This window comes from Macaca nemestrina, chromosome 4, assembly GCF_043159975.1.
Source record: "Macaca nemestrina isolate mMacNem1 chromosome 4, mMacNem.hap1, whole genome shotgun sequence".
NCBI lineage: Eukaryota > Metazoa > Chordata > Mammalia > Primates > Cercopithecidae > Macaca > Macaca nemestrina.
In genome coordinates, this window is record NC_092128.1 from 37,364,286 (window position 1) to 37,372,077 (window position 7,792).

Here is a 7,792-nt window from a genome sequence, read left to right on the forward strand (position 1 = left end):
AATAGTGAGCCCAGAAATAAAGCCACACACCTACAGCCATCTGATTTTCAACAAAGTTGACAACAATAAGCAATGAGTAAAGGACTCCATATTAAATAAATGATGCTGGGATAAGTGGCTATCTATATGCAGAAGATGAAACTGGACCCCTACTTTTCACCATATATAAAAATTAACTTATGATAGATTAATGACTTAAATGTAAGACCTCAAACTATATGAATCCTAGGAGAAAACCTAGGAAACACCATTCTGGTCATAAGCCTTGGGAAATAATTTATGACTAAGTCCTCAAAAGCAATTGCAGCAAAACCAAAAATTGCCAAATGGGGCCTAATTAAACTAAAGAACTTCTGCACAGCAAAAGAAACTATCAACAGAGTAAACAGATGACCCACAGAATGGGAGAAAATATTCACAAACTATGCATCCAACCAAGGTCTAGTATCTACAATCTGTGAGGAACTTAAACAATTCAATAAGCAAAAAATACATAATCCCATTAAAAAGTGGGCAAAAGACATGAACAGATATTTCTTAAAAGAAGACATGCAAGTGGCCAACAAACATATGAAAGAATAATCAACATCACTAATCATCAGTGAAATACAAATCAAAGTACCATGAGATACCATCTCGCACCAATCAGAATGGCTATTATTAAAAAGTCAAAAAACAACAGATGCTGGCAGAGAAAAGTGTATGCTTATACACTGTTGGTGGGAATGTAAATTAGTTCAGTTACTGTGGAAAGCAATATGGAGATTTCTCAAACACTTAAAACAGAATTACCATTCAACTCAGTAATTTCATTACTGGGTGTATATTGAAAAGAAAATAAATTATTCTACCAAAAAGACACATGCACTCAAATGTTCACTGCAGCACTAATCACAATAGCAAAGACATGGAATCCACTTAGGTGCCTATCAGTGGTATATTGGAGAAAGAAAATATGGTACATAATACCGTATAATTCCACATAGGCATAAGAAAGAACGAAATCCTGTCCTTTGTAGCAACATAAATGCAGCTGGAGGCCATTATTCTAAGTGAATTAACACAGGAACAGCAAACCAGATACTACATGTTCTCACTTACAAGTGGGGACCAAACATTAGTTACTCATGAACATAAATATGGCAACAATCTGGGGACTAATAAGGGGGAGGAAAAGGAGGGAGGCAAGGGTTGAAGAAAAATTTAAAACACTGTGAGTTACATGAAAACTTATGCCACTGTGAAGTGATTCTATGTTCTTGGATAAGAAAACTCAACTTTGTAATAATTTTAGTTAATTTAATTATTTTAAAATTAATTAGTTTGTAAAGTAATTTATAAATACAACACAAAATATTATTAATATTAATTATTAATATTTTTTCACATTTAGATAAGGTGAAGATTTTACATCAAAATAAAATACAGGCATACTTTTTAAAATTGCACTTTGCTTTATTGCATTTTGCAAATTTAAGGCTTGTGGCAACTCTGCATCAAACAAATCTATAGAGGTCATTATTCTAACGGCATTGTTTACTTCATGTCTCTGTGTCACATTTTGGTAATTTATGCAATATTTCAAACTTTTATTATTATTATATTTGTTATAGTGAGCTCTGATCAGTGATATTTGATGTTGTTGTTTTGTAATTGTTTTGAAGTGTCACAAACTGTGCCCATAAGAGACTGAACTTAATCGATAGATGTTGTGTGTGTTCAGATTGCTCTACCAAGAGATCATGCTTCTGTCTTTCTTCCTCTCCTTGGGACACCCCTATTTCCTGAGATATAACAATATTGAAATTAGGTCAATGAATAACCCTACAATGGCCTTCCTGTTCAAGTGAAAGGAAGAGTTGCATGTCTCTAACTTTAATTCAAAAGCTAGAAATGTTTAAGCTTAGTAAGGAAGGCACACTGAAAGCCAAGTTGTAGGCCTCTTGCCTCAGTTAACCAAGTTAGGAATGCAAATAAAAAATTATTGAAGAAAACTAAAAGTGCTACTCTAGTGAACACATGAATGATAAGAGAAACAGTCATGTTGCTGATATGGAAGACATTTTAGTAGTCCAGTTAAAGATCAAATCACCCACAGATTCTATTACATAAAGTCTACTTCAGATTAAGGCCATAATTCTCTTTAATTCTATTAGGGCTGAGAGAGGAAAGGAAGCTGCAGTGGAAAAGCTAGCAAAGGTGGGTTCATTTCACAAGGTTTAAGGAAAGAATCTATCTCCATACATAAAAGACATGGTGAAGCACCGAGTGCTTATGCAGAAACTGCAGCCGGTATGTAGCTAAGGTAATTATGACAGTGGCTACACTAAACAACAGATTTTCAATGTAGACAAAACAGTCTTGTATTGGAAGAAGATGCCACCGAAGACTTTCATAGCTAGGGGAGAAGTGAATGCCCAGCTTCAAAGTTTTGAAGGACAGGCTGACTGTCTTGATAGGGGATAATGCAGCTGTGGACTTTAAATTGAAGCCAGCCCTTATTTATCATTCTGAAAATCCTAGCACCCTTGAGAATCATGCTAAATCTACTCTGTCTGTTCTCTATAAATGAAACAACAGCCTGGATGACAGCACATGTATTTACAAGATGGTTTACTGAATATTTGAAGCCCACTGTTGAGACCTACTGCTCAGGAGAAAAGATTTCTTTCAAAATATTACTGCTCATTGATAAAAGTTCTGATGGAGTTGTACAAGAAGATTAATGTTGTCTTCATGTCTGCTGACACAAAATTCATTTTGCAGCCCATATATCAAGGAATAATTTCAACTTTCAAGTCTTATTATTTAAGAAATAGATTTTGTAAGGCCCTGGCTGCCATAGAGAGTGATTCCTCCAATAAATCTGGGCAAAGTAAATTGAAAACCTTCTGGAAAGGGTTCGCCATTCAATATGCCATTGAGAATATGTGTAATTCGTGGGAGGAGTTCATGATATCAACATTAAAAGGAGTTTGGAAGAAATTGATTTAAACCTTCATGGATGACTTGGATGGTTTCAAGACTTCCATAGAGGAAGTAACTGCAAATATGGTGTAAACCACAAGAGAATTAGAAGTAGAGTCTGAACATTTGACTGAATTGCTGCAATGCCATTATAAAACCTGAACAAATAAGGAGATGCCTCTTATGAGTGAGTCAAGAAAGTGGTTACTTCAGATGGAATTTACTCTTGGTGAAGATGCTATGGACATTGTAGAAATGACAACAAAAGAGTTAGGATATCACATGAACATAGTTACTGAAATATCTCTTCTGTTCTATTGGTCTTGCTGTATGATCATGTTTAATACAGTGCTATTTTAATTAAAAGCTTTATAGTATGCTTTAATATCTGTCAGGATTGTACTTCCTCATTGTTCTTCTCTCACAGTTTTATTGACACTTCTTTTTTATAGTTATACCTCGCAGATATTGTGGGTTTGACTCCAGACCACCACAATAAAGCAAATATTGCAATAAAGTATGTCACACAAATTTTTTTGTTTCCCAGTGCATGTAAAAGTTATATTTACACTATACTGTAGTCTATTAAGTGTGGAATAGCATTATATCTAAGAAAATAATGTACATATCTTAGTTAAAATACACTATATTGCTAAAAAATTCTAATGATCATCTGAGCCTTCAGTGAGTTGTAATCCTTTTACTGGTGGAGATCTTGCTTCCATGTAGATGGCTGCTGACTGATCAGGGTGGTAGTTGATGACAGCTAGGGTGACTGTGGCAATTTCTTAAAATAAGAAAATTATTAAGTTTGCCACATCAATTAACTCTTCCTTTCATGCAAGATTTCTCTTTGGCATGTGACAGAGTTTAATACCATTTTACCCATGGTAGAACTTATTGCAAAATTGGAATCAATCCTCTCAAATTCTGCCACTGCTTTATCAACTAAGTTCATGTGATATGTAAGGCATCTCAAGTAATTGGGAAAAATAGACTATTGAATTAATGGCATTGTGACACTGTGGGTAACATCTGGAAAAAATTAAATTATGTCCCACATTTGATACTGCATACCAAGATAACTTCCAAAACAATAAAAAATTTTAATGCAAAAACCAAAATGTTAAAAATACTAAAAAACAATGCAAGAATTATTTTATAACCTCAAAGTGAAGGTGACCTCTGTAACTATGACACAAATTCCAGAAGCCACAAAAGAGTAGCCTAATATATTCACCTCTGTAAAACTTGTAACAACAACAACAACAACAAAAAACTTCTGTATCATGAAACACTAAACACAAAATAAAAACCCATAACAAACTGGGAAAGAATTATTTTATTTTTTTGACAAAAGGCTAAGCTCCCATATATGTAAGAGTTCTTATTGGTTAGTAAGAAAGATAACAACCCAGAAGAAAAATAAAGAATTTTATGAACAGATGTTTTACAGAAAGTTAGCTGCAAATGACTCTTGAGCCTATAAAAAGATATTCTTCACTCCTGGTAACAGAAATACAACTGAAAACTATATTGAGATATATTTTACCTATCAGATTTGCAAAATTAAATTTCAAAATTTGCTAATACAGCATTGGTGAGGAAGTAGGAAACAGATGCTTTCATACATCGATTCTGGGATGGCAGATTGGTACAGTAGGAAAAAGTGGCACTTTGGCAGTGTATATTGCAACAGTTTATATCCATCAATCCAACAAATCCACTTCTAAGAACTTACCTGAGAGGTTTACTTGCATATATGCAAATAAAGATGTACAAGGATATATGTATAAAACCGTGCAGCCCTATTTGTGACAGCAAATATGTGTAAACAACCTTATTTTCATCTATACAGAAATAGTAAAATAAATGATATACCTAACCAAACAGTATTTAAACGTTTTTAAATTCTCATGTATTAACATGGGGAGATTGTCAAGATACACTTAATGGGGAGGAAAGGCAAGTTTGTAACAGTCTAGTACAATACCATAATGTAGAAGTGTGTGTGTGTTTTCCTTATTTAAAAAATAATATCTGAAAAGATGAAGAAACTAGGTTGGACGCAGTGGCTCAGACCTGTAATCCCGGCACTTTGGGAGGCTGAGGCAGGTGGACAGCTTGAACCCAGAAGTTTGAGACCAGCCCGGGCAACACCCTGTCTATACAAAAAGCAGAAAAAAATAGGTGGATGAGGTGGCACACCTTTGTAGTCCCAGCTACTCAGGAGTCTGAGGTGGGAGGCAGAGATTGGAGTGAACTGAGATCCTGCCACTGCATTCCAGCTGAGGTGACAGAGCAAGACCTTATCTCAGAACCAAACCAAACCAAACCAAACAAACAAACAAAAAAACTAGGAGTGATTACCCATAGGAAGACAGATGAATGCGGATGGTAAACAGGAAGGGAAGAAAACTTTTCACCACTTACCTTTTATACTTCTTGATATTTGTTTCATGCTTATTAAACAGTAGCAATTTACTAAATAAAACAATTTTTTAAACTGAGATATATATTCCCAGTTTGCACAATATTACAAAACTTAATTTTCTGAAGTGTAATCTAGTTTTGATATTCATTTATAAACCTGAAGTGGTGTGGCACACTTTTATACTTTTATGTTTATTCCTTGGCCCTCTGCAGGCTAGATTCTACTGAATTTGCTCTTTCAAAACTCACTAACAGCTTCCTAATTCCCAAACCCAATAACGACTTTTCCGTTCTCCTCTCATTTGAATTCCCTTCTGTGTTGGATGCTGCTGTCCACCTCCTTCCTTACTGAAACACTGCCCCTTTGTCAGTACTTTATCACCTACTAAAGTCCTGGCCCTCCTTCATAGCATTCACTCTCCCCTGAGCTCTACAAATAGCAGGATAAGAATAAGATTGTTTTCAATTGCCTTGGTTAAATACCTTACCACCCTTCACATTTGCTGGAGCTTGTAATTCTTACTGTGTAAAGCACTTAATTATCAAAAGCCCTGTTGCCAACAACTGAAGATTATCTTTGGTTGAAGGGGCAGGAAATAATTAGGAGCTTTGTTATTTCATTTCCTTCTAGTTACTATTCTCTGTTTTGAAGGTGGTATACAGAATACTTAGAAGCAGTAGAATTGGAGCCCCGGACTTGAGAGGAACAGCCTTTGAAACCAGATTACCTGGGCTCAAAGTCCAACCTCATTCCTCACTAGGGTGTAACCTTCAGCCAGTTATTCAAACTTAGCTAAGTGAGTTACTACAACTGTGCCTGTCTTGCTTCCTTCTCCCTAAAATGGAGGAGCCATGATAGTACCTAGTTCATTGCACTCTTGGGTAGTATTTATGAGGGAATAGACATAGAATCACTTTGAACCATTCCTGGTATCCGGGCTCTTGCATCTATGGCTAGTAACAGTCCATGTAGAAAATTCTAGAGCACTAATTCTAGAGTCAGCACCCTGAATTCTAGTCTCATTTCTACTACTACCTTGATCTATGTTTTGGATACAATTTCTGAGTTTCAGCTTCCCTGTTTATAAAACAGAAGGCTAAAATACAATCTCAAAAATTCTTTTCTGTCAATATAATTCTAAACACCTGCTTTGAGGAACAATGTCTTAAGCCCGTTATTTCAAAGTCTCATAGCTAAAGCACTGCTTTGTGTATGAATTGGGAAGCTTTTCTGAAGGTCAGGATTAATAACTTTACAAAATGGGAAACATACAGGCTTGTTTTATGAAGACATTTAGTATTTTACTTATTTTTAAACAAAGCCACTTCTGTTAGGACAAGAAAAAAATCATATTCTTAAGAGATAAAGTGGTTCTAAAGTTGAATATTTATCTAATCAACACAGGTTCTTAGAAATTTATAATATTGGGGAATAAAACCAAAATTGCACAGATTAGAAATAGATTGATCAGGCAGGGCACAGTGACTTATGCCTTGGGAGTCTGAGGCATGTGGATCGCTTGAGCTCAGAAGTTCAAGACCAGCCTGGGCAACATAGCAAGACCTCTGACTGTACAAAAACTACATACACACACACATGCACACATGAATGCACACACACGCATGGATACATACACAGCTGGGCATGGTGGTGCATGCCTGTAGTACCAACTACTCAGGAGACTGAGATGGGAGGATCTTTTGAGCTAAGATCATGCCACTGCACCCCAGCCTGGGCACTAGAGAGAGACCCAGTCTCAAAAAATAAATACACAAATAACAAATAAAAAAAGAACAGAAAAAGAAAAAAGAAAGAAATCAGCTGATCAACAGAAAAGCCCTTACATTAGAAATAAAATATTTATTGAATGAGGGGAGGCAGTTTCCAAGGTGGCCAAATAGGGAACAGCTCCAGTCTGTAGCTCCCAGTGTGATTGATGTAGAAGATGGGTGATTTCTACATTTCCAACTGAGGTACCTGGTTCATCTCCTTGGGACTGGTTGGACAGTGGGTGCAGCCCACAGAGGGTGAGTCAAAGCAGGGCGGGGCATCGCCTCACCTGGGAAGCACAAAGAGTCAGGGGATTTCCCTTTCCTAGCCAAGGGAAGCCATGACAGGCTGTACCTGGAAAAATGGGACACTCCCATACAAATACTGTGTTTTTCCCAAGGTCTTAGCAACCAGCAGACAAGGAGATTCTCTTCCATACCTGGTTCAGCAGGTCCCACACCCACAGAATCTTGCTCACTGCTAGCACAGCAGTCTGAGATATAACTGTGAGGTGGCAGCCTGGCTGGGGGAGGGGCACCTGTCATTGCTGAGGCTTGAGTAAGGTAAACGAAGTGGCTGGGAAGCTCGAACTGAGCAGAAGCCACCATAGCTCAGCAAGGC